This window comes from Dermacentor albipictus, chromosome 8 (genome assembly GCF_038994185.2).
Source record: "Dermacentor albipictus isolate Rhodes 1998 colony chromosome 8, USDA_Dalb.pri_finalv2, whole genome shotgun sequence".
In the NCBI taxonomy this organism is placed as follows: Eukaryota; Metazoa; Arthropoda; class Arachnida; order Ixodida; family Ixodidae; genus Dermacentor; species Dermacentor albipictus.
In genome coordinates, this window is record NC_091828.1 from 44924173 (window position 1) to 44949503 (window position 25331).

Consider the following 25331-nt stretch of genomic DNA (forward strand, 5'->3'; position numbering starts at 1 on the left):
TGGAGCCTGCATGATTTTATGAAAGTGAAAATTCTACCTCGACCATAAAGTAACAACAATTGATGTTCAATTTTAGTCAAAGAAAAGAAGTCTAAAAAATTTGTATTCAGGATATAAATCTCACTGATCATAAAGGAAAACCTTGGATGGCAGAGCTAACCTTCCTGTCGCTACGCCCAAGTATAGAGGAACCCAAAGAAGGCACATTTTGAACTGTTAAATATGATGTAAGGAGGCACGGTAGTGTTTCTAGGGTTCGTTTTCTTAAGCTAATAAATCGTCGACAAGAAATTAAAGAAAACGTTCTGTGGTTTCATCTTCCCTGCATGCATGCGAAATCGGTTTTTGTCATGTATTTCCAGAGGTACAACGCGCTTGCTGTGAAGTAATGGTGCATCTCTCTTTTCGATCATAATGCTATCCTTTGCGAGTTCGCCCATGTTTGTTCATTTTTTACCTTAACACTGTATTTTTCTAATGCGGCAAATTGAAAATAAAGGGAATTCATACATTGCATTAGAGATGCAATTTTGGACAATATAATTATTTTTTAATTACAAGATGTCTTGTAACATGCACTGATATCTTTGTATTCTGATTTAATGTGTGTATAAGTATGTTTCTGAAGATATTATTCAGTTTGCCTTGTGACTCATTCATAAAAATTTTTACCTCTTAATAAAAAAAAGATGTTTCGTTTGAGGAACTCGGTGACTAGACAATAAATCCAATTCGACAAGCATAAATGCAAAAGCTGCTTATGAAAGAATCAAACATTCCCGACATCCCAGCACAATCTCTGTTTGGAGGAGTACAGGCACTGTTTCGGGGAGTAGTAACACTCTGTATGAAGGAGTAGAAACACTCTGTTCCGGGGAGTACAAACACTGTTTGTAGGAACCAACACCGGCTCACATCGCTTCCATGACTACCAGCGCACCTACCCAAACCAGCTATCCGCAGTGGCGTCCTCCTCGTCCCATCTGCTACTACTGCGGCAATCGTGGCCACATAGCGCGTTTTTGCCGCAAGCGCCAGCAAGACGAGCGTCGCGGCTATGACGTGTACGAACGGGATGACTTTTCGCGCGGAGCTACTTTACAACGTCTAGGGAGCTTCCATGACCAACGCTGTCCTTATGGTCCACCGCGCGGACGCTCTCCATCGCCTACGGTAGCATCCGAGACGGCTTACCGTCCTGCGAGACGCCACTCGCCGTCACCCCTTCGCCGCTCTACGTCCCCACTGAGACCTGCTTCTCAATTCGCCGAGCGTCGTCCGGAAAACTGAATTATGCAGCTTTTGGAGGAAAAGCTGCATCGAACGACAGGACAGAAATTCCTCCATCGCGTCCGTACAATGTGATATTGGTTGTAGTAGAAGGTGTACAAGTAGAAGCTTTAATAGACACTGGTGCTAGTGTTTCAGTCATTCACCGTGATTTGTGTTCGCCACTTCGGAAAGTTTTGACCCCATATGATGATATGATATGATATCGTTACTATCACGTCTGGTGTCTCTACATCTACATGGTGTCATCTACACGCTGTCTTGCAAGAGGGATAGCCTTTGCATCAGGGCTCGTTAGGTTTGATCATGGCTCTGCACTTCTCTACGCTACAAACCCGACATCCGCAAAAGATTCTCATCCCTAAAGGCACTACATTGGCTTGCGCCATTGAATCGGAGTCTATATCTGTTGTTTCCTTTAAACCAGCTTCCTCTGAAGGTCCTTGTACCCGACGGGCCGCATCTCCTTCAGCTCTTGCAGCTGCCATCAGTTCCGACCTGACACCTTCGCAGTCACAACAATTGCTTGCTTTGCTCCAAAAACATGAAGCTTCCTTTGACGCGCATTCAACTTCCTTGGGAAACACTTCGATTACGACGCATCGTTTAGAGACAGATGGTACATCCATCGTGCGTCGTAGACCATATCGCGTATCGCTAGCCGAGAGGAAAGTCATTGACGAGAACGTCACCGACATGCTCCAACGAAACATAATACGCCCCTCTGCTAGCCCTTGGTCTTCCCCCGTTGTTTTGGTTCGGAAAAAAAGACGGCTCTGTTCGATTTTGTGTAGACTACCGAGCACTTAACAAGATCACGCGCAAGGATGTATACCCTATGCCGCGAATAGACGATGCCTTGGATTCCCTGCAGGGTGCCGAGTACTTCTCCAGCATCGATCTGCGTTCCGGCTACTGGCAGATACCTATGCATGAGGACGATAAGGAGAAAACAGCGTTTTCAACACCAGATGGGCTGTACGAGTTTAATGTCATGCCATTCAGCCTCTGCAATGCGCCCGCAACGTTCGAGCGCATGATTGACACCGTTCTTCGTGGCCTAAAGTGGAAGACTTGCCTGTGCTATCTGGACGATATAGTTGTTTTCTCGTCAACCTTCTCTCAGCACCTGCAACGTCTGGATGAAGTTCCCACGTGCCTTTTTAGGACTAGGCCTCTGAGTCGAGTGTATTTTCAAGTGTATGCAGAGGCATGACGGGCCCATTTGCACTCCGACTTTTTTATATGGTAAAGTAACCAAAAATTTTGACATTGCAAGCGCAAAGCGCATTGCTAGCAGACATGCGGGACCTTCGATGATACACGGTACTGGGAGAAGCGAGGAAAGTAGGTGGCACACGATCTCGTTTTCTACCGTCTGAGTTCTAGGCCACTTACGGTGAGTGGTAAACGGGGTGTGTTCTTTTTTTTATGCTTAAGCATTTCTGTGCCTACCCCATGAGAAAAGCTGCCCGTCACGTAAGACTAATCATAATAAAGAAAGTAATGTATACAATATTCTTTTTATGAAAGCTTCGTTGAAATTATTTTGTGGTGGTGGAATAAAAGCCATCTCTAGCACCACATATAGAAGATACTTTGTGCATTGTGGACATGGAAAATTTTTGATTTTGCGAAAATTTTATGCCACACGGGCCAAATCCCCTTTGCGTTTCGGTAGTCGCAGGATGCACTTTCTGTTGGGGCTTTCCTTCACCGACCAACATGCAACCGATCTATGAGGGCTCATAAGCTTCGCGTCGTGTAATGCAGAAGGATAAGCAGTCAGTAACTTCATAAGGATGATAAGGAGTGATGAATGGCGATATGGGTTTTATCACGGTCGATAGTGATTCGACGCGGATGGAAAAGGTGATAACAAGCTACAAGTGCTTATAATGGCTGGATCACTTGTGATAACGTTAATAAGCACTGATTACGGTTAATAATTGTTGGATCAACTCCGATAAGGTTGATAAGAACCGATAGGACTTCAGAAAGGTCGGACATTCTCCGATAAGGTTGATAGAAACAGGTGTGTGTTGACAATGATCGGATCAATTGCGTGAAGTTTGACAAATACCAATAAGGATTCATAAGGGTCGAAGCGAGATCGATAAGTTTAGTAACAATCAATAAGGATTGATGAGACGTGTACTAGTTGGATCAAGTTTTATAACATTGATAATGACACCGGGCTGTATGAAGATGAGCAAGCGACACAATGCCTAAGTATACGTAGACAACTGCAAGAGGAGTTTCTGCGAGCGTACGATTTTGCAGGGAACTTCCTCCAGTGCACAGTGATTGTAAATTGGCCTCTTACGGTGTCCGAAATTTCGTTGCAGCTGGCCTTGAAGTCAGGGGCGTAGCCAGGGGGGGGGCTTATGGGGCTTCAGCCCCCCCCGAAATTTTTTCGTGCTGTCCATGAACTGCCGACCAAAGCGACCCCCGGCGCCGGAAATCACTCTGGATTTTGTCTAGAATGTCTTTTTGACGCTCGAAAAGACATTTAACCGCGAAGATTGCAAACTCGGGCTGGATTTCGTGGCAACGCCCATACACCGGGAGTCACATAACGCCAAGCAGTCCCATCCGAGCACAAAGTTTCAAGGGCGCTTTGATGGTGAGCGGGCGCGCCGCGGCATCTCACTGAGGCCACGGAATCTATGGAGCGCATGGATATCAATTGCGAAACTTTATGGGTATAAATCTCACAAGCTCTTGATGTGAAACGTGCATTGACATTTCCAAAGTTGTCCTTTAAATTTTCTATTGCGGGACTTTGTGGGTTTAATGTTGTTATAAACATTTGGCGCCATAGGTCTATTGACTTTTCTGAAGTCTTACATCGGAACATACAACGAGACAAGCCAAATCAACACACTAGCAGACGAGTTGACAAAGCAGGCAGCGAGGTCCAATGAGACGAAGCGTTGGGGTGGTTCATTTGTGCCGTCATGTCACATAAAAAAATATCAACATTTTTTTTAACCTGCGCCAGAACATCCATGTCAAGACACTAAAGCCAGCCAAAGTAACTACGTTCTTATTTATTTTTTCTACTATGACTTCTATTCGCGAGGACACTTTGAGCCTCTTCTTTTTTTTTTGTTCTCGTTACCCTACCCGCGGGCTGCCAGAGCCAGCCAGAGCGCAAACGTTTTTCTCGTATGGCCCCGACCACCATGCGGTGCACTTCGGTGCGCGTTCGGTTTGCTCTGGCCGAGTGGATTTTCACCGGACAGGGTTTTGGACGCTTTCTGGCTAGCAGACGAGAAAAAAAAACAATGGTCGCTCGCCGCCATCACTGTGGGGACTCGAAGGATTGCACCGCATTCCTTGAGCGGAACCTTTCCGGAGAGTCTTGTTTCGCCGCTGTAGGATGCTGAGCAGCATGCGTATGGTTCTCAGTGGACCAAGCGTCTCATGTTTTCTTCGGTATTCCTTCCGTAGCCCCATTAGGTGCCCGAAGTAGGCATTAGATTCTGGCCAACATACTTTCCTATGCGTTTTTTTATTCATTTTGGTGCCTCCGCCCCACAGAAAAAAAATACATTGTTGCGGCGCAGCGAATAGTCGCATGGTGAAAGTTCGAGTTTGATACTTCTTTTGCGGAAAGTAAAGGGCGACGGGACGCTTCAGTTGCCGGATACGTTTATTATATTATTGCGAAATCAATTATATGGACACTCCAGGCGCATTCCTGCCATCGCCCTCATGTTTCGTATAAAGTCCAAGGGTGATAACATCGTGACCACGCGCTGCATGCTGTATGTGCGTGTGAAAGCGTAGGAGGGGAGGTGGAATGGGTGAGCCGACGATGGTTGCTGAGTCTTGTGTGCGCGAAGGAGAAAAGCGGGGAGCAAGCGCGCCGCCTTCCGTCGCGCGCAATACATCGGGGGGAGTGGATGGAATGGGGGCGGAATCTAGGATTCTGTGAATCTATGATTGTGTAATATGTTTATTTGCCTTGTTTGACGCATTATATACAGTTACTTCTTCTTACATACATAGACTCATTGGAGACTTATACGTATACTTAAATATCTTGTTGCGAGGTTTTGTGTATACATGCAGTGAACTTTGTTTCCAGTGACACTTTTTTGTCCTTTGTCAAGCCGTATTTTCGCATTTGCATATCGCATTGTATCTTTGCATTTCTAATGTACGAGGGCGAGTCAAATGAAAGTGAACCCACCCTAACCGCGCAATAATGGTTCGGTTCATTATCTGCGAGGCGTGCGCGCAGGAGAAGGGCATGTCTCATTTACAAAAGTGACACGCAGGTGTGAAGATAAATATTCTTTAATGCTCTCATAGACTGGGTTGAATATGGTTGCGTCACATAATGGACACTTCAAAAGTTGAACAGCTGGGTGTCGCGAAATTTTTGACAACTGAAGGTGTTTCCAAAACAGAACTTAGTCACCATATGACTGCCGTGTACGTTGAACACTGCATTTCATTGACCACTGTGAAGCGTTGGAGCAAACGGTTCAAAGGACGTTGCAAAGACATTGCAAGACCGGGCCAAAACCATCGTGCAATCACCCCCCACACAATTTCAAAGGTTCATGAGCTGCTGAAACAAGAACGGAGGATAAGCATCGATGAACCGGCAGACCGTCTGAACATCAGTCACGGTTCGATTCACGCCATAATTCATGAGCTTCTCGGTTATCGGCTCTCTGGTGCGCAATGGATTCGCAAGATTATGCATCGCGAGAAGACGGAGAAGTTTCGCGCTGCCTTGACTCATCTGATCGGGTATCACAATGACCATGACGACTTCTTGTTTGCAACTGTGATCGGGGATGAACCTTGGTGCTACTACTACGAGCCTGAAACACGACGGCAAAGCTTACAGTGGAAACATTCGAATTTACCACGCCCAAAGAACGTAAAGGCCATCATTTCCCCTGGAAAGGTGTTGTTGACTTTTTTGTTTCGATCGACAGGGTCCATTACTGATAGAATTTGCTAAATCTTGAGAGGCTATCAATTGTTTCCGATATTGTGAAACGCCAGAACGGCAGCGTGTCGCAATCAAGAACGAACAACGTGGAAAATTGACGAATGGGGTCATCTTGTTCCACGACAATACCTGTCCCCACGTCGCTTATGTGGTTAATGCAAAACTGGCAAAGTTCAAGTGGGAAACGCTGCAACATCCGCCATACAGCCGAGACCTGTCACCTTGCGACTTCTACATTTTGGGGCAACCGAAAAAACAGCTCAAGGCAACCAGATACAGACTTTTTGAAGCAGCAACCCAAGGAGTTTTATAAGACGGGAATCACGCAACTCGTTAGTCAATAGGACAAACGTCTAAATTCTCATGAAGACTACTTTTAAATAAAGTACCCCGTTGTTGGCTCATTCATTTGACTTGCCCTCATATATCTTGCAGAACTCCTGCTTTTTATACGTGCTCTCTGTCGCGACTATAACTTCGATGCAATTACTCACGATACACGACAAGGGACAGCTACTCCTGCGTAATACATTGGAACAAACGACAGCGTCATTGAGATTTTTCACTGGCCATTGCATATATACAAGAATGTAAGCACGGTTCTTGAATGACAAAATTTCATTAACATATTTGTCCTCAACTTGTTCAGTTCATCGCCTTTTAATTTTTCATATCAGCGGCATGCACTGCTTTCCTGGTTTCGAACTGATATAGTTCTAAAGTGCGTGTGATATTTTCTTTACTTAATAAATAGACAAAAAACATGGAAGCATTGAAGTCAGTTATGTTGGGCACAATTTTTGGCACACACGAGTACAATATTTTATGAAAAAATACATATTTTACTTGTATTTACAGTGCGTAGCTTTCAAGAATTCGTTTGCAGCATCTTTGGCAATGGCAATGCAGTTATTATTCATGTATTTGATCCTTAGATAAATTGTTTAAGAGGAAGCTTTAGCTCGGGCCCAGTCCGACGCGGCCTATTCAAATACTTGTAAAACGCAGAAACGCTTTTCTGAGATAATCCTGCTAATCGCTTTTATTGAAATTGGTTGCATTTGAGAGAGAAAGTTAAATCCTAGTGTCTGTTGGAAACAGAACTTTCATTTAGGGCCTGAATTTTGTTTAAAATATTTTGGAAAATTCGAAAGTTTGAAAAAATAGAAGCATGACGTTTACAAATTAATAGCTATATGCATGAAGAACAGATATTGTGGTTCTGTAAACGGCATTTATTATAACAGTCAAAGCGGACAAGTTTGCTGTGTCAATTTGTATCTTACGTGAATTGGTTACGTTGTGTACAAGGGTTCTGCAAAAGCCGTATTTCCACAATACTAAATTTTTTTGTGATTCATGTGTACCATATCTATTTTGACCGCTGTAGATGTACTATTAGATGCAGTTCACCTAATTGTGATATCATTTTTCATTGTTGAGTCACGGAGTTTTAAACTTAATAGTTTCGTTTTCTGAAAATGTTCAATTTTGGCCAATTTTCAATAAATAATTGACCACCTAGATCAAAAATTCGAAGCCAGTAGTCACTAGAATTAAACTTTTTCTTTTAAATGTAACAAACCTCCTCAAATTTGGAGAAGTGGTTGCAGGGAAAAACGAATTCTCCTTCTACATGTACCTAAATAGGAGCACCCGAGCTAAAGCTTCCTCTTAAGGAGGAGGCTGAACTGCAACGTGCAGATATATATATATATATATATATATATATATATATATATATATATATATATATATATATATATATATATATATATATATATTGGGCCAGTGGCGTAGCCCCCCCCGAACAAAATTTCTGGCTACGCCACTGATATATATATATATATATATATATTGGGCCAGTGGCGTAGCCCCCCCCGAACAAAATTTCTGGCTACGCCACTGCTTGAAGTGGACACTCCTGCTTGCGGCAGCTTTTTGGTTTGTGAGTGGGGGGCGCTACATGCTGCTTTAGTGACCGGTGTTCCCCACTAGCGGTTTGCTTGCTTTCAAGGCACTAGAAATACCAACAAGCTACGCAACCTGGAGGAGCTGAAATTTACGCAACCTGGAGTACCATTTTTTCAAGGTCCTGTGAGATCTTTGTATGCCATTGCGCGTGAGTGTTTCAAAATCTGGGACCGCCGTACTAATCCGAACAAGAGCGTCATAAGTACGGCACAACAGCGACGCCACCACTCGACCTCGCTATACATGCGACACATGTCACCGTACATCTGTGCACACTTGAGCTAAGCCTCGCCAACCGGCATAGCCGAGGAGTGGCCTCCGGTCTTTGCCGGAGCCAGCTTCTCCATTTTTACGAGGCCGTCGGCCCGTTCCCCATATCGCGCTAGCCCTGGCCGGAGGTTGTCGCGGGGTGAACGGCCGATCACATCAGAACCTACATTATTAGTGATAGTCCCCTACTTGCCTTTAGCATGCCTACGAGTATCGAATGATTATGCACAGCTAAGTGCTATTTACTTTCTTGTTCTTTGTGCAGATAACGCCCAGAATTTCACAGCAAGAAAATCAAATGAAGAAAGAGGTATCTAGTATAGCAAGGGTTCAACTGAAGGCTACAATGCTGTCAGAGGTTCGCATAAATAACAATCCGTGTCTGCTCTTTTCAAAGTCGAGTGAATAAATATTCTGAAAAAAAGGTCTGATGGAATATTCGAATCATTTTCAGGTTGTCACCCAATTCTTTAGAGTGGCTTTCCAGGGTCAGCGTTCTTGAGGCACTTGTCGCACTTTCCTATGTACGCATGTATGTATGCACGTATAGATGTATATCGCTAACCGTTCTTTTGCCTACCTGGAACACTAAGATTTGTATAGTCGAATGGGTATCGCATGGGGCTGCTATTCTGAGAGAACGGGGTTCGATACCCACCATTGGACCAGCCTGGCTGGCTGAGCATGTCGTAATGTGTGCATATGTGCCGCTCTTCAATAAACCTCTTTCACACCGACATGGGTCAAACTAGATGTAGGACTTGGCGCTGTTCCGTGAACCTCCTGGATACCAAAGTGGGCTAGTGGGCATGCGCAAGTGGGTTTACCGCTCTTCAATGAAAGTCCTTGAGGTGAACTTGGGTAGCTAGGTATATACCACTGGTAATTTGCCTTTCTTCACTGACAAAAAGGTCGTTTCAATTTTTCCAATGCTCGACAGAATTAACCCATTTCAAAAGAGTACCTCAAGGACAGCAAGCCGACGCCTTAGCAGGCTGCGCCACAAATGCATTGGATATGTGCCACTTTTCAATGATCGTCTTTCACAAAAACGCATTCCCGAGCTGCGCCATGAGTGCACTGGGAATGAGCCGCTTTTCGATGAACCTCTGGCCAACTTGGGTACATGAGTATGTGCGACTGGCTGTGCGAAGAGCGAGGGAACAACTTTAAGCGTTCGGAGGCACCGGCGCGCCGCGCTTCTTGTCACGGAGGCCACACGTGGACTTCTCGGCAGCGCCACTAGCTGGCACAGCGTGTCTAAAAACGAAGCCATAAAGCAGCACCATCTACACCAACTGAAAGCCTTGTCAACCCTTTCTTACCGGTGCGCCACGTCACATACGTTGCCCAGCCACACCCATCGTCTCTTCCTCTTTTACCTCGTTGCCTCGTACGTCATGCATTGTCACCCAACATTCGGTCGTCGCCACGGATGGGTTGAAGCTGACAAATGACCAATGAATTTATTTCCATTTTTGTACAGTGCACATAATGCAAGGGGCTCAAACATACCGTGAAATCTAGCATACTTTACCAAGGTTCGAGCCTTGACTTGGTCCAGAACCAAAAATTGGCTTTGTCCAATTCAAAAACTGAGTTTACACACGTCAAAACCAACCTGGCCCACTGCCAAAGTTGTCCTTGCCCACCCCAAAATTTTGGTGCCCCACCCTCAAAATTTATTTCGCCAACGCAATTTCGCCAAGTGAAAAGTATCGCGCGTAAGAGTCAGAATGCGTTCGCATTCCGTGCATGTAAGGTGACTTAAAGGGGCCCTTAAATACTTTTTATCGAAGTGGAGAAACGCATTTGAAGTGAAAACAGGCTATTTCCGTGATATTTTGTTCCAACCAGTACCTCAAAGCATTCAGCAGAAGCGTATTATTGGCAATCGAACACGCCCTTAGTGGTACTTCCACTCTTTCTTCAATGCTTTGCACCGAGAAAGCTACGGCAGAGAGGGGTGTGTCCACAACGTTCCGCCTACTGAACGTCACCGTGGCGGGCAGTGCAAGCTTGATTTTGGATCTTAATGTAGACGCCACTACTTCCGAATTTGGCACCCTACGACGTGTCAAGCGTAAGCCAAGTGTGGTTGTCCTCATTTAGAGTGGCCTAGAATAGCTCAGCGAGCCGCAGTGCACCCAGGCAGGGCACTCGTCGCGGCGGACGCCCGCGGCGGGCGTGCTATCTACTCTATCTATTCAATGAAAACAGTGAACAGACAGTGGAGATACAGGGCCAAGAAATACCTCGGGTAACAGAATATAAATACCTTGGTATATGGATAAACGAAGGCAATGAATATATGGAAGCACAGGAAAAAACCATAACAGTAAAGGGGAAGAGAAATGCAGCCATAATGAAGCACAGAGCGCTATGAGGATACAATAGGTACGAGGTCCTCCGAGGTATGCGGAAAGGTGTAATGGTTCCAAGACTTACTTTTGGAAATGCGGTTGTTTGCTATAAATCAGGGGCACAATCAGGACTTGACGGGAACCAAAGGTCAGTGGGTCGCCTCGCATTGGGAGCTCACGGGAAGACTACAAATGAAGCCGTGCAGGGTGATATGGGCTGGGCTAGTTTTGAAGTGAGGGAAGCTTGCAGTAAAATTGAGTATGAAGAACGGCTGAGGAATATGGAAGAAGGTAAATGGGCTGGGAGAGTGTTCAGGTATCTGTACAGGAAAAACATTGATTCACAGTGGAGGAAAAGAACTAGGAAGCTTACGAGCAAGTATGCGGCCTGTAGGATGGACAACACAACAACAAAGGTGAAGCGGAAAGTCAGAGAAGCTGAATTAATCTCATGGGTGGCGGCAATGGAAAAGAAACCTGCCATGAGTAACTACTTAAGAGGGAAAAATGAAATCAGGAAAGAAACCATTTATGATAACTCAAAGGGAAGCTCATTACTTTTCGAAGCGAGATCAGGATGCCTTAAAACACGCACCTATAAAGCGAGATATAAGAAGGAAGAAGAAGCATGTGCTTGCTGTGGTAAAGCTAGGGAAACTACGGAGCATGTTTTATTAGAATGTGAAGACGTCTACCCAGCGGTCGATTTAGGCACCACTGGCCTCCTTGAAGCCCTTGGGTTCAGAGGGAGCAGTGGTAAAGCAAACATGTCCGCAATAGACATTATTAAGAGGCGACTGGAGGATTGGTGGAAGAAAAGTAGGGAAACGACAAAAGACGGAGACGTACAAAAGCACAGTTCGCATTCGGGGATCAGAAAATTTGGGCGTGGTAGTTCATAGTGTTTTTGTTTTCTTTTTTCATTGTTTAACCTAGGTAGAATATTAGGCAGTATAGTAGCAAGAGCTTGGTGGCGCAACCCACCGCCCCGTTCCAAAGGGGACGCTCATAACATCCATCCATCGTAGCATACCGCAGCGACGTGCATTCGTAGTGCGCATGCGCAGCGTTTGCTTTGCTCACGACGGGGCTTCAGTTGTTCTCGTGCTCATATGTCCAGTCTGGCCGCGCTACGCGGTGCGGACTGGCTTTGTCCCTCACCAGCACGACCAGCAGGTATTAGCCACATCCAATGCGCGCGTTTTGTAGCGCTATCAATAGTGTGTCAATGCATCTAAAAGGAGCGGGCAGTAGTGAGCATGCCCTGGCAAGCGTTCGTGGGGTCTGACATTAGGCTTAGCGTGGTTCGAGGCTAGTTGAACGTTTGATACTGGTTGAAATTAGCGAGACCCGACGGCCACGACACCAATAAGCGAGGTGGCCGAAGTTGAATTCCTCTGCTTGCGGACGGCCACGGCTGAGCGAGACCACACGATATCTGCATCTTCCGGAAATACGCAATTATTATGGAAATTCGAAAGCGCCTTTTCGTTTACTTGAGCCCCTTTATTAAGCTTCGTCAATAAATACACATAGCAACAGCACGAAGAAGCGCACAGATCGAAACACCCCTTTTAAATGATGTCAGCTAATAGCCAATAGCAGTCGCGCATCAGAATCAGCTATATTACCAAATAAAGCGTCCAGAAAAGAGTGAAAAGTGGGCTCTTGTTGAAACGGGAGTGTTTGTGAGAAAGGTTAGTTGGCGCATCATGTGCCAGCCCCATATGCCGCACACGAGCTTGGCTGAGATGTTCACAGCAGCGTACGCTATCTGCTCAATATGTTTTTTTTCACCACACCCGAGAGGTAGTGCAGAACCCGTTTAAGTGCTCCTGTAAGTTTATGAATACAGCCTACGTGAGAAACCAAGGTCAAGCATTAAGGCAGTGGCCCAGTATGCGCTTTATAGTCTAGTCCGGCTGTTTGTCGAAGGTAATTTTATTACGAATAGCATTCTTTGTATACTTTAGCCATTTTATCTGTCTACCTATTTAGCCTATCTGTCTACCCCGATCAAATCGCGGCCGTGAGCTCTATGCTGTTTGTGCGAGGGAATGGATGCGAGGCAGAGCCGAGAAGGATGGTGGCTTTGTGCAGCAGCGTCTTCTAGCACGCAACGAAGGAAGGCGAAGAAGGTGCGCGCCGACGTTTCACGCGTGGAATGGGGTGGTAGGGACATCTGCGCATGCCAGGAGGTGCAGGGGAAGGGAGGGGCAGGGTAGCATGTGTCTGCGCTTCTACTGTGGCCGCGGGTGTCCCTAAAGCGCATGAGCGTGGCAGTGTGCTTTTTATGTTGGAGATGTTTTGCGCGGTCTTTAAAGGCTAGCCTATCCGATATAGCTGATCGCTCCACGTGTGCTGTGTTCGTGTGCGCTTGGTTCGCGTCGAAGCGAGAGACAGCACGAAGGAGAATTCGCTTTACGTCGTGCCGTGTTCTGACAGCAAGTGTCCGCCGTCATCGTGTGAGGTGGGCTGATATTTGTCTGTGTGCGCGTCACAGCGTGCTTGTTAATTTAGCTATAAGAGAATGTTTAAAATACTCTATACAGCTAATAACACCACTAACCTTACTGCATATAACTGTCAAATCGTTTGCTGCAGCGATCAGTGCTTGCATTTTGGCAAAACTGCGACTTTCTTAATACATAAAGATAACATCGGCTTCTGATGTTCATCTTATGTGCGGTCATTTGCTTATGTCTGTTTTATACCATGTTGCATAGTATCCTGGAGATTGTACTGTGCTACATGTCGACTCGAAAATGATTTCACACTGATGTTTTAAATGACGTAGACATGTTAAGGTGACTAAAAAGCGCATGTGTGTTACATAAAAAAATATTGCCTACAGTTTCAAAGATGCAAAGTCTGTTGAGTTGAAATATCTTAGCAATCACTTCACTCCTGAATATTCCCGTAACAGGCAAATTGGTTGTGTCGTCAGCAAAGCTATTTGCGCATTAGGCTTCCCGCAGAGAAATGCAATGGCGCTATCCGTGGTGCGCAATAAAACTGCTCTTTTATATATACGCACTCCTCAGAGTAGAACACATTAGGTGGACTTAAGATATGCGGGTGGCCACTGTTAGAGAGAAATTATATCGCATTCAAAATTAAGTTGCGCTGTTTGTATATTCTACTGATGATAGTGTTTTTAGCTTGACTGTGAATCAAAAGCATCTTGGTGTTACGCCCCTTCCGAATTCATGTAAAGTTTGATGAATTTTCGCTAAGTTTTCTATTGCAGAAATGGCTGCGCCAACAAACAGCGCACATTGATTTATTGCAGAAATGCCAGAAACTGGGACGAAAAGCTGTTTAAAGCAGACTGTATTATCGGGTGCGTTGACACCATCAATAGTGGAATGAAATTGTGTGGCAGGCTAATGTTTTCCAGGTGTGATTCTATTGTACAAAAATTAGTAAGTATAACATATTGACACGTGTACTTGTCTTTATCGGGCGACACGTTTCACCGCTTAACCAATGTTATCGCACAGCGCACGACGCGCCTGCATGTATCGTAAGTTTCTGAAATGTTATCGATGGTTCCATCCGCTGTGTGTGACCAAACCTTGTGTAATCTGATTGCATGTGTGCGCGACGCGAATAATGTAGAACTTTGTGGAAGGCACGCGGGTCCAAGCTATTACGCTGGAACATTCTACGACTGCTCTATAAAAGCCGACACGCTCGACCCGCTGATCTGATTTTCGACGATCGCCGAACGTGTTCGCCGCTATCGTTGTGCTATAACTGTAGCCTGTTTTTTGGGCATAGGTTCGCCCAATAAGAGTTAGTTTTGTCGTTCACAGTATTGATACTGTGTTCTTCAACGTCACCACCACGTGACAATATTGACAAAAGACAGCGTTTGGAACGCCTTGAATGATTAATCTCTTTTTGCTTTCTTATAACTTGGCGTGCTACTGAATGCACGCATTCTGTTTTTATATAAAGCTTATATATTTCTTTTTTATATGCAAAGTACAACGTTTTTCTTTGTTACACGGTACTGATTATTCGGTTTACTATTTCTTGATTTACAAGCGCTTTCTCTTTATGGTTGGGCCTTTTCGAACCATGCTACTTCATGCAGAATGTATTGCCACACAGGCACTGGGGGTACCCTAATAAAGCAAATATGCGAAAATGTGTACATAGGAAACTTGCCAAAAACGAATTTATGCCCCAAAATACCAAGAACCAATGTTCTGTAGAAAGAAGAAATCATATGACACCATAGTAGATAGCGTGAAATAAATAAAGAATTTAAGTATTAGTTTTGAATTATCTTTCTTAATGTGCTGCAACTCTAATAAGAATGTTGTGTGTATGCTGCCCTCGGTGAAAGTGGTATGATAAGGATGGCTAAGGTTGAATGCACAGTAAACAATTACGATGACAATTATGTAAAATTTTAAGCACGAGTGACTTTTTTTATTACTCTTGGGGAAATGCAATTTTTCCTCTCAACAAAAAGTGTCCTGATAAAAGTTCAAGTGCTTATCACAGTCAGCCCCCCCCCCCCCCTCCCCCCCGTCCCCAACAAGTTGCGTTGTCATAAAAAGTGATTAAAGTTGATGCTGAAGCAATCATTCCCAGCATAGATGAGGCAAAAATTTTTGCAGCGCGAAGCACTGAAATGAGGAGAGAAAGGTAAAAAAAGTCCGACAAAAGAAGGATTGCAAGAGGACCAAGACGAGCGTTTTTTTTTGCACCACGGACTTAAACCAACTCGCCCACATCGGTATTCTTATCCAGACAGATGTTGGCATGCTAAAAGTATAAGGTGTGCTATGTATAAGGGAAACGATGTATAAATAATGTTTATGCAGTCGCTGTGATACTCACTGTCGGTGTACTGCATACCCGAGTAAAGTGAAGAACACGGGACTAGAATTGAATGGACTAGAACGAACGCATAAGCTCGATTCATGTCGAAGTTTTCGTCTTGAAAGGACAGCGCCTGAAAGTAAAACCAAACGTGGCGTGAGAACAGAAGACACCAGCTGATGTATCCCGTAAAGGTGAATGCCCGACAGCGCTTCGATAATCCCATTGGGGGCAGCCCTGTCTTCCTTGAAAACAGGACACAGGACCTGTATGGCGATTAAATTTGAATCCATTTTCGATAAGCCATTAGGTAGATTGTTGAGACGTCTGTGCTCTTGCCGATCACACGCTGCAACTTTATGAAGTCAGAAACCTACCTGGAAATTGTCTACGCAGACAGAATAGAAAATGGCTGTAAGTAGCGATGCCCCGAGCCGGTATTTCGCGATGAAAAGCATACAGCTTAGTCCACGACTTTGTGGTACAATGGTTTCGTGATTAATTATGTGCGGCACCGCATTCCAAATTTTGATAGATAAAGTACCACTCGGCTAGTCTATTTTTGGTAACGTTTAGCATGTTTTCTCGAATCACTAATCCTGATAAGGCTCGGAGGATCCCACAGCGTTATGTGGTGTCGTACGCAATTTTCATAACGTGAAATACAGAAATGAGCGCTTTTTTTCAAGCCTTCACTACCGTTACCGCATTACGTGACACTTGGCACAAAACGAGCGTCCACTTCACAAATTTTACTGCACAAAATTTCGATACAGGTATGTCAGCGCACCACGACTACCCAAGCTCGCGCGCATAAATGGCCCAGATGGCATCGCAAATCATAATAGTTGGGCGTAGACGTTGCGATGCAACAAAATCTGCCATCTGAGTGACGCAAGCTCGGAACTTTTTTCGCAAAGCTTGAAGCAATCGGCAGGTGTTACTTCACGGCTCCGGCTGTTTCGGAATTCAAGAAGCTGTTACCAACCTTCTTTTGGGATCTTAAATACTCGGATACATGGCGTGTTTTGGTTTCACCATACATCTATGCAACAGTAACACCTAGCACGCAAGAGATATACGTGTAAATACTGCACAAGTTATTTGCGGGGAACACAAGCCCCACGTGCTTCACTGTGAGAAAGCGAGGGGAGAGGGTCAAAATATGGCTCCGCCGGGTTCTCCATGTCACCGCGTGTGGCTACATAAGGAAGGCTGCTTCACAGACGTGGGCAACGCTGGATTCGCGGTAAGATGTAAAAATAGGTAAATTTTCTCTAAGGGTAGATGTGGCTCTTATAACGCTAAGCAAGAAGTGCGCTCTGACGCATACGACAGAAGGGGAACTATGACGTTCCGACAAAGCACGGTATCACACCACAACGGGCTGCAGTGTGCATGCACCTGTAAGGCAGAAGCTACCTTGAGGACCGACGACGAAGCAAAAGCCTTTCTCATATGGAATATTTCCTTTCTGTTCTTTCCTTGTATTTCTGTCTGGGCCCCATATAATGATGTACAACTGCTACTGCAGAATAATTTTATCCGTCACAGTAAATTACATGCACAACAAGGTGAGCCAGTAGAATCGGCCAGACAAAATTTGCACGACGCTTGAGCTGCGCCTTCAAGAGTCCATGGAACGCAATAGCATTCAAAGATCGCTGACAGCTTGTCACGCTTCCCGGCAAGCGCAGCTTTCTTGCGGGTAAACGGAGGCAAGCGCCATCTGGACCGTGTTGTTTCAAGGAACCCAGTGAGCCGCGCCGCTCTATGAATGGTGGAAACATCAGAAAAGTGGTTTGTGCTTGAGTTTCCGCATAGCAGAATTATGTTTTCCTGTATATGCAAACTACAGTCCCACACTATCGTGTCTGTAGGTTGTGTTTAGGTCGTACTTTACTATTTTTTCTGACGCATTTTAATTTCAAGCATTTGAGTAGGTCAGCAACTCCTCGGCGCCACGCGGAGGGCCGGCGTGCTTGTAGTGAGGCATGATTTTTCGAGAAATGACGTCCGACGCAAAACGCCGACGCTGTATTCTTTGCGACACGGGGGCTTTAGCACCGTCGCACTAATATGGGCTAGCCTATGCGAAATACTGATGATATTTAAGGCCAAAGCCTGAAGTATCTATCTTTCAAGGTCGCGTTGTGAGGAACAGAAAATGTTGCGTTACCAAGAGAAGGCCAGAAGCGAATCAAAACATGTCCAGCCGTGTATAAGGGATTACTAATGATTAGAAAATTTCAATAGTTACCGGATTAAGGCGAGTTAAGGTCAGTTAATGTGGCTGAAGAAGGATTAGGTGGTTTAGGGTGGATTAAGGAGGATGAAGGTGGAATAAGATAGATTATGGTGAATTAAGGCTTATTAAGGTGGATGAAAAAGAATTAAGGTGGATGAAAAAGAATTAAGGTGGCTTAGGGTGGTTTGAGGTAGACTGGGTCGATTATGAAGGATTAAGGTGGACGCAGAGGAATTACAGCAGGCTTTGCAAGGATTTCGCCTAACCGTCTGTTGGGCGATAGCTAAGGACACCTGGAACTTTTACCTAAAGGAAAAATATTGCCACCGCACCTGTGGCAATATCCACAGGTGCGGTGGATATTGCCAGAGGCACCAGATGGCTGTATCGATATTCTGGGGTGGCGGGAAGGAAATGGCAAATATCCGAAATGACTGCTGCTGGTAATGAAACTTTCGGGCTGTCATCCTTCCTGTAGTGTTCACATTTCTGATTTCTCTTCAATACTATGTGCGGTCTTAGGCCGGTTTTCCGCATATTCAATGCGTAATTTTCATAGATATATTACCTTTCCACATCTTAATGGACTGTCTGCTCCATTATCAATTCGTTGCATTTACAGGTATTTGTTGCTTTTCTTTCCACTTTACCTACCAATACTCAAGGCCTCGTTGTCTATGCTATATAATGAAATAAATATTCACCGCATGAGATGTTCTTTGTAGCGCCCAAATACGCGTACTTCTCCAAAGGTGCCCCGTCACCTTATAGAGCAATACCTTCACGTTTTGTCCATGGTGCCTGGCAAGAATTGTCACAATAAAAATTCAAACAGCGCGTAAACGACGGGACCAGAATGAGGAGGAGACAAACACGGCGCTGAACCGAAACCTATTGCTGCGCACTTTAGCGCTGCTACTACTAGCCACAGCGTCAGCACACTCCGATACACACCTAGTTCTGTCCTCGGGCTGAGCCTTAGATGACACATTATGGGCGAAGGCCAACTTTTCAACGGTTCTCAGACCCGGGTCGAGGCAGAACTTGGGTCCAAGGTGCAGGGTCTTTTCATACTTTGAATCCAAAACGACGTCTCCAAGGACCAGCAGCTTTCCTTCTGCAGGGATACTTCTTGTGCCTTTCGGAAGGGATGCTCGGACCGTGTTCCAAAGGAATTCCGTGAGGTGGTCAATGATCACACACCACTCGCGAAACATACGCTGACCTCGGCATCTAGTTCGAAGCAAGTCTTTGAACAGCCTCACCTGGCGCCACCACTCACTCTTGAGAATTTTGCATATTCTTCTGTTGTGTCCCGTAGAAGGACGTAGCCAGCCACAAAGCGCTTGTAATTCCAAAGGGCAGGTATCATACCGGCAGTGCCACGACGCGGTGCGAGCTCGGCAGATGCACACGGCGATGATGGACGAGAGTGCAGCCGGACTTGACAGATCAATATTTTGACACATAAAAGAAGCCCATGCACAAGAAATGAACTGCAGAAGGGCAGCGGATTGGGCGAGTTGGTGTTGCATGGTACCAATAAAAATTCAAACAGCGCATAAACGACGGGACCAGAATGAGGAGGAGACAAACATATTCTTCTGTTGTGTCCGTCTACGGGACACAACAGAAGAATATGCAAAATTCTCAAGAGTGAGTGGTGGCGCCAGGTGAGGCTGTTCAAAGACTTGCTTCGAACTAGATGCCGAGGTCAGCGTATGTTTCGCGAGTGGTGTGTGATCATTGACCACCTCACGGAATTCCTTTGGAACACGGTCCGAGCATCCCTTCCGAAAGGCACAAGAAGTATCCCTGCAGAAGGAAAGCTGCTGGTCCTTGGAGACGTCGTTTTGGATTCAAAGTATGAAAAGACCCTGCACCTTGGACCCAAGTTCTGCCTCGACCCGGGTCTGAGAACCGTTGAAAAGTTGGACTTCGCCCATAATGTGTCATCTAAGGCTCAGCCCGAGGACAGAACTAGGTGTGTATCGGAGTGTGCTGACGCTGTGGCTAGTAATAGCAGCGCTAAAGTGCGCAGCAATAGGTTTCGGCTCAGCGCCGTGTTTGTCTCCTCCTCATTCTGGTCCCGTCGTTTATGCGCTGTTTGAATTTTTATTGTTACCATGCAACACCAACTCGCCCAATCCGCTGCCCTTCTGAAGAATTGTCACACTGGGAGATTCGGGAATAGTACACTTAGCCCGGTACATTATGGTTGTCAATTATTTTTTCTTGTATAAAATCATCAAGGAAAAGTTCAATTCGTCAACATTTTATATATATATATATATATATATATATATATATATATATATATATATATATATATATATATATATATATATATATATATATGGGCAAAGATATCGCTATTGTGTAAAGCAATTCACTCACCTAGTTTATTTCAGTAGGCCGTTTGCACGAAAGAAATGATGCTGCGCGGGCCCTTTTATGGAGAATCGGAAGCAGCTGGCAGCCCCTTAAGTGTCGTCTAAGATATTCTTAGGTGCATTTTCAGGAGAATCAATTAGTCCCGGTAAACATGAAGGTGTGACATTTTCAACACCTATTTATTTGATACTGAGAAGATACTTTCCGTTTCTTGTTTTTTTCTTTTCTTTTCAACGTGCTGTTAACGGCCAACGACTTCTGTGAACATCGTAGTGCTGCGTTGCCTTTGGCTTACTCTTGTCCCCCCCCCCCCCCCTACGTAATGGCTGCCTGGGCCTTCAGGGCATTTGAATAAATGAATAAATAAATGACTAAAGATTCCTGTTAGCCATGGCTATCGTTTTAATCATCGTTCTTACTTATTAGCCGTTTTAATGACCTCTTATTGACCACCAGCTACTCATATATTCTTGCATGATAATGCTGCAGAACAAGTTCGCCACATTGTAAGCAAAGAAATAATTACGGCAGAACAAATCTGACGGTGACTGTCGACGGTAATACAATTAGTATTTAAGTAATATAGCGACAACCGTATTTCTGAAGGCTCATTTATTTAACATTTGTTATCGTTATTCTGGGAATCGTGTAGCTTAGGCGTTATGCGACATAATTCCTGCAATCACACTTGCTTGTAGAGGTCGCCCATGCGCACGTCGCCTTAGCGACGACTGTGTGACGAACAAATGCGTACACCTAAGCGCTTACGAGTTCTGAATGCGAAAGCATCATTGTCCAATTGAACACCGCTGAGCAGTTCTTCGAATTATTTATGAACCCCTCGCGGGGAAGCGAGCGCGTTCAGGCGCTTGGCGCGTTCTGATTTGACCTTACCGACGTGCAGTTACAACACGGCTTGGACAGCTGGGATTCCCCCCAGGTAAACGGAATTGCGTCACGAGCACCAGTTTCTCCCCTGGTGCTTGGTGGGTCAAACTTCGAGAGGAAAAAACACAGAAAAAATTCAGCCTCCTCCCATGGCAACGGTTTTGTTGATGCCCGAGGGAGAAACGCCATTCAGCTTGTCTGCTATGTGCTCGACGAGGACACAACTTTCTGCAGGCTCCAACGGAAACCAACACCACTTGCATGAATTTTTTTTTAGATTGTTTTCCTCTTTCTGAATTTGTTTTCAACACCCTTCGACTTTAAATTGTCTTTTAATAATATTTGGTGTTTTACGTGCCAAAACCACTTTCTGATTATGAGGCACGCCGTAGTGGAGGACTCCGGAAATTTTTGACCACCTGGGGTTCTTTAACGTGCACCTAAATCTAAGCACACGGGTGTTTTCGCATTTCGCCCCCATCGAAATGCGGCCGCCGTGGCCGGGATTCGATCCCGCGACCTCGTGCTCAGCAGCCCAACACCATAGCCACTGAGCAACCACGGCGGGTTTAAATTGTCTTTTATTACTCACAACATATATACAGCGCATCTGTGTGAAACTTTATTTTTTTTTCTGTTCAACATGCGCGGCCTAGCACGCCATACCGCGTGGCTACTTTGCTTCGGCAGGCAGAAAAATGTGCTTTATTTAGTATTTTTATTAGCAGCCTACCGCACAACAAGGATTCCAATACAGTATACAATAATGTAGAGCTCAGTGTCTCATTATCCATTACAAATGAGCGTATACTGTACTACTATCATACATACGTAAGACAGCTTCCTACTTTTTTGTCATAGACACAAAATTTCTACAGAGGCCATGTTTGTTTGCTGTACACAACACAACTCTACCTAAGCAATTTTTTCTCGCAACAGTTATTTGTGAAAATAAAACATATCAAGAGCAGCAGATCCACATTTTTCGCATACCAGTAACAAAAACATCCTTTTTTTATTCCATACAACGGGTGTACATGGTAATCCGAACAAAATGCTATACGTAGTAAATTTTCAGCATAGCTCTCCTTGTGCTAATGTGCTGATAAATATTCAGCAAATTCTATTGAAAATACTTATAGTCTTTTTTATAAGTGGTTTTGTTGCGCAATACAACATGTAAGACCACAAGAGCTTAATTCAGATCGCTAACATTGCTAGTAAGGTATCAATACGAAATTCCTCGTGGGATTATTGCAGGTGTTTCTGAAAATTTGTAGTGCGCTTCGTTTGTTCTGTCGTCACATACGCATAAACGGTGCACTTCCAAATCAATAACAACAAATCACGCTGTTTTTTTTTCTCGAGAAACAGTAAATGCAGGAGAAGCTTCTGTGGACTGGCGGTTGATCGTCATTAGAGGTTGGGCAAGGACAGAGAGATGCAAAAAAGTATCATCGGACGCGTAGCTTCGGGGCACGGAGAAATATTTTATAGAAGAAACGCGAGTCGGCTGCATTCAATGCATCAGGGAACCAGCTCGGAATAACTTCTTTTAAATGGTTTACAAGACCTTCCAATACGCAGAATGTAGGTTGCGCACTTTTTTAACAGAGCTTGTAGGCTCAGTTTCGTGCGACTTGTTTGAAGCATAGGACAGGTGTTAGAGCTATGTTACAAGTTTCATCATCGGCTGGAGATCGTCCGTCATGAGAATTTCAGTGTCGACACAATAAGGAGGCGATAACGTTTCAACTTTTCTAGAACGCTCGTTTCTGGCATAGCATGCTTTCTTTGCTTGTTAAGATTATTCGTGAATGGGCCGAGACTCCCAACACCCCTCCCACTTTTGCTCTATTAATGAAACCGCTGAAGTCAAGTGCGTTGAGCAACATTAGTACTTGCACAACTTTATTGAAGTAAGCTCAAAAAGATTCTACCAACGCAATATCTATGTAAGCTAGCTATGTAACAATCTTTGAAGGGGAGGGTACAAGTGTAGGAGCAATAACTGCCTGCACAAAGAACACGCTGCACGACGTTGATGCAAATATTGAAATATGCCGAAATAGTTTCTGATGGGTTAATCAGGACACCGCCCTAAGAGCTATCGGAATTACAATAAGAATAAAATAGCAGTAAGTAATTCTTTCTCTATTCCAAGCTTTTGGAGCTTTCTATTTGCAGCGGGTTTTCTCTCACGTTGTGTTTTTGAGATCCAGATTGAGGACATTTATGTTCAGCATAAGCCACGCATAGCAGAACTACTGCAGCAGGTCCATGCGACACTTATTAGAGCAAGATATTTCTTAGAGTTCACTGTTGTTTGGCTTATATTTCAGTACAGTCGACACAACGCACAGCTGCGCGACCACACCAACGTGCTCCAGAAAACCTTTCTCCATATCCTTCCCTTCATATTACGATAATGGAGCGTCACCTGGCCCTGATAGCGTATGTAGAACTCTGGGTTAACATGATGCATTAACTTCTTTAGTGCTTCCCTAGTGGTAATTTTTCGGTAGCTCTTCAACTTCGCTGAATTGCGGTACCTTTTTGTATCATGTCTCAGTCAGTTGATGACGCCTGCCGTCTCTGGTGAGCATATTTTTCGCTTTGGACATTGCTGCGGCAGCGTAGAAGATCTAAGTTAGATACGTCAGCAGAACATCTTGTCAGGCTAGTTGGCAAATTTGCACAGAAGTTGCACGTTGTGTCAAGCAGCACTACACACAGACACAGTACAGTACCCTATCAATGCTTCAGTGTCATGTTCCTCTCTAAAGCAAGTTCCATAGGCAACACATCTGTTCCATAGGACATCGCTTCACGTTCATGGAAACGTGACATGAAAAGCCCATCTGTTATCAAATTTTTAGTGCACGTTACCAAAAACAGAACTGGTTTCTTAAAATAGTACTTTTCATCCATGGCGGTTAGTTCTGATTATATTTGTTTGCAGGATTTCAAATAGAAATACGCCTAGAAAATTTAATAAACAATGTTCCAAGTTCTACTGCTGATATATATTCCTCTAAAATGTCAAGTATTGCCGGTTTCTCAATAGCTCGCTTAGAATACTAGGCTTCAGCTTCTAGAGCTGGTTTTCTTGATCGATGAAAGCTGTGGTTCGTCTTGTTAAGGATGAGATAATTCAGTGTTTTATTTACTTTGGCTTGAGTTTCCTGCAAAATACTCATCAGGGCTAAATGAAAGTATTGAAAGACGCTGGAAAGCCTAACTTCTAATAGCTTAAAGCTGCTGGGGAACTCAGCATTGGAATTATTGCTTCCGAGGAATTTCTGGTATAAATCAGCAAACCAAGCTTAGCGAGAAGACAGCAACGCGGGGCAAGAACTGGCGTCGTCAGGTCGTATGCCGCCACGCCAAGCGAGGCGCGACATTTTACGAACGTGAATTCGCTCATTGTCAGCGAAAATGGTTCGGGTTTTTAGCTTAGCTTCTAATGGGAAACATCGGCCACCGCAGACGAGCAAGCGATAAGGAAAAAAACTGTCAAGCTCGTGGTTTCTTGGCGCACGGAGTGCACATTTTGCTGTGTAACGTCACAGGCTACCCGGCGCCCTAGCAAACGACGAGGAAAAGACAGCGCTGGCTTTGCTCATGACACTGGTGACGTTTCCCGAGAAGTGTTTTTTGTACGAACATTATTAACTACAGAAGCGCAGATTGGCAAACTCTAATAACTTGTTTTTCTTTACCTTCATCAATCAGGGACCGCTCTTCCCCTCCAACAGTCGTCACAGCCCACCACGACAGGGACAGCGCAGTCCATTCCTCCGAAGGGGTCGCAGCTAAGGCCGTAGCCGTTACGCATCGTTCCCATGTCAGTCTCGCCAGGACTCCCCGTTTAGCCTAATTTCGCCAAATGTCGCATCTGAAAAATCGGCAAAATACCGCCTGGTTATGACCAAAGACGAAGCCAAAGTTGATCGTACGAAGACGCGACTAAAGAATTCTTCCCTTCTAGGCACAGGCTAAAAAGTGAAGCGAACCTATGTCGTAACATAGGTAATTCGAACTTCGTGTAATTCAAAACACAAATGGTGACTGCAACGTTATTTCT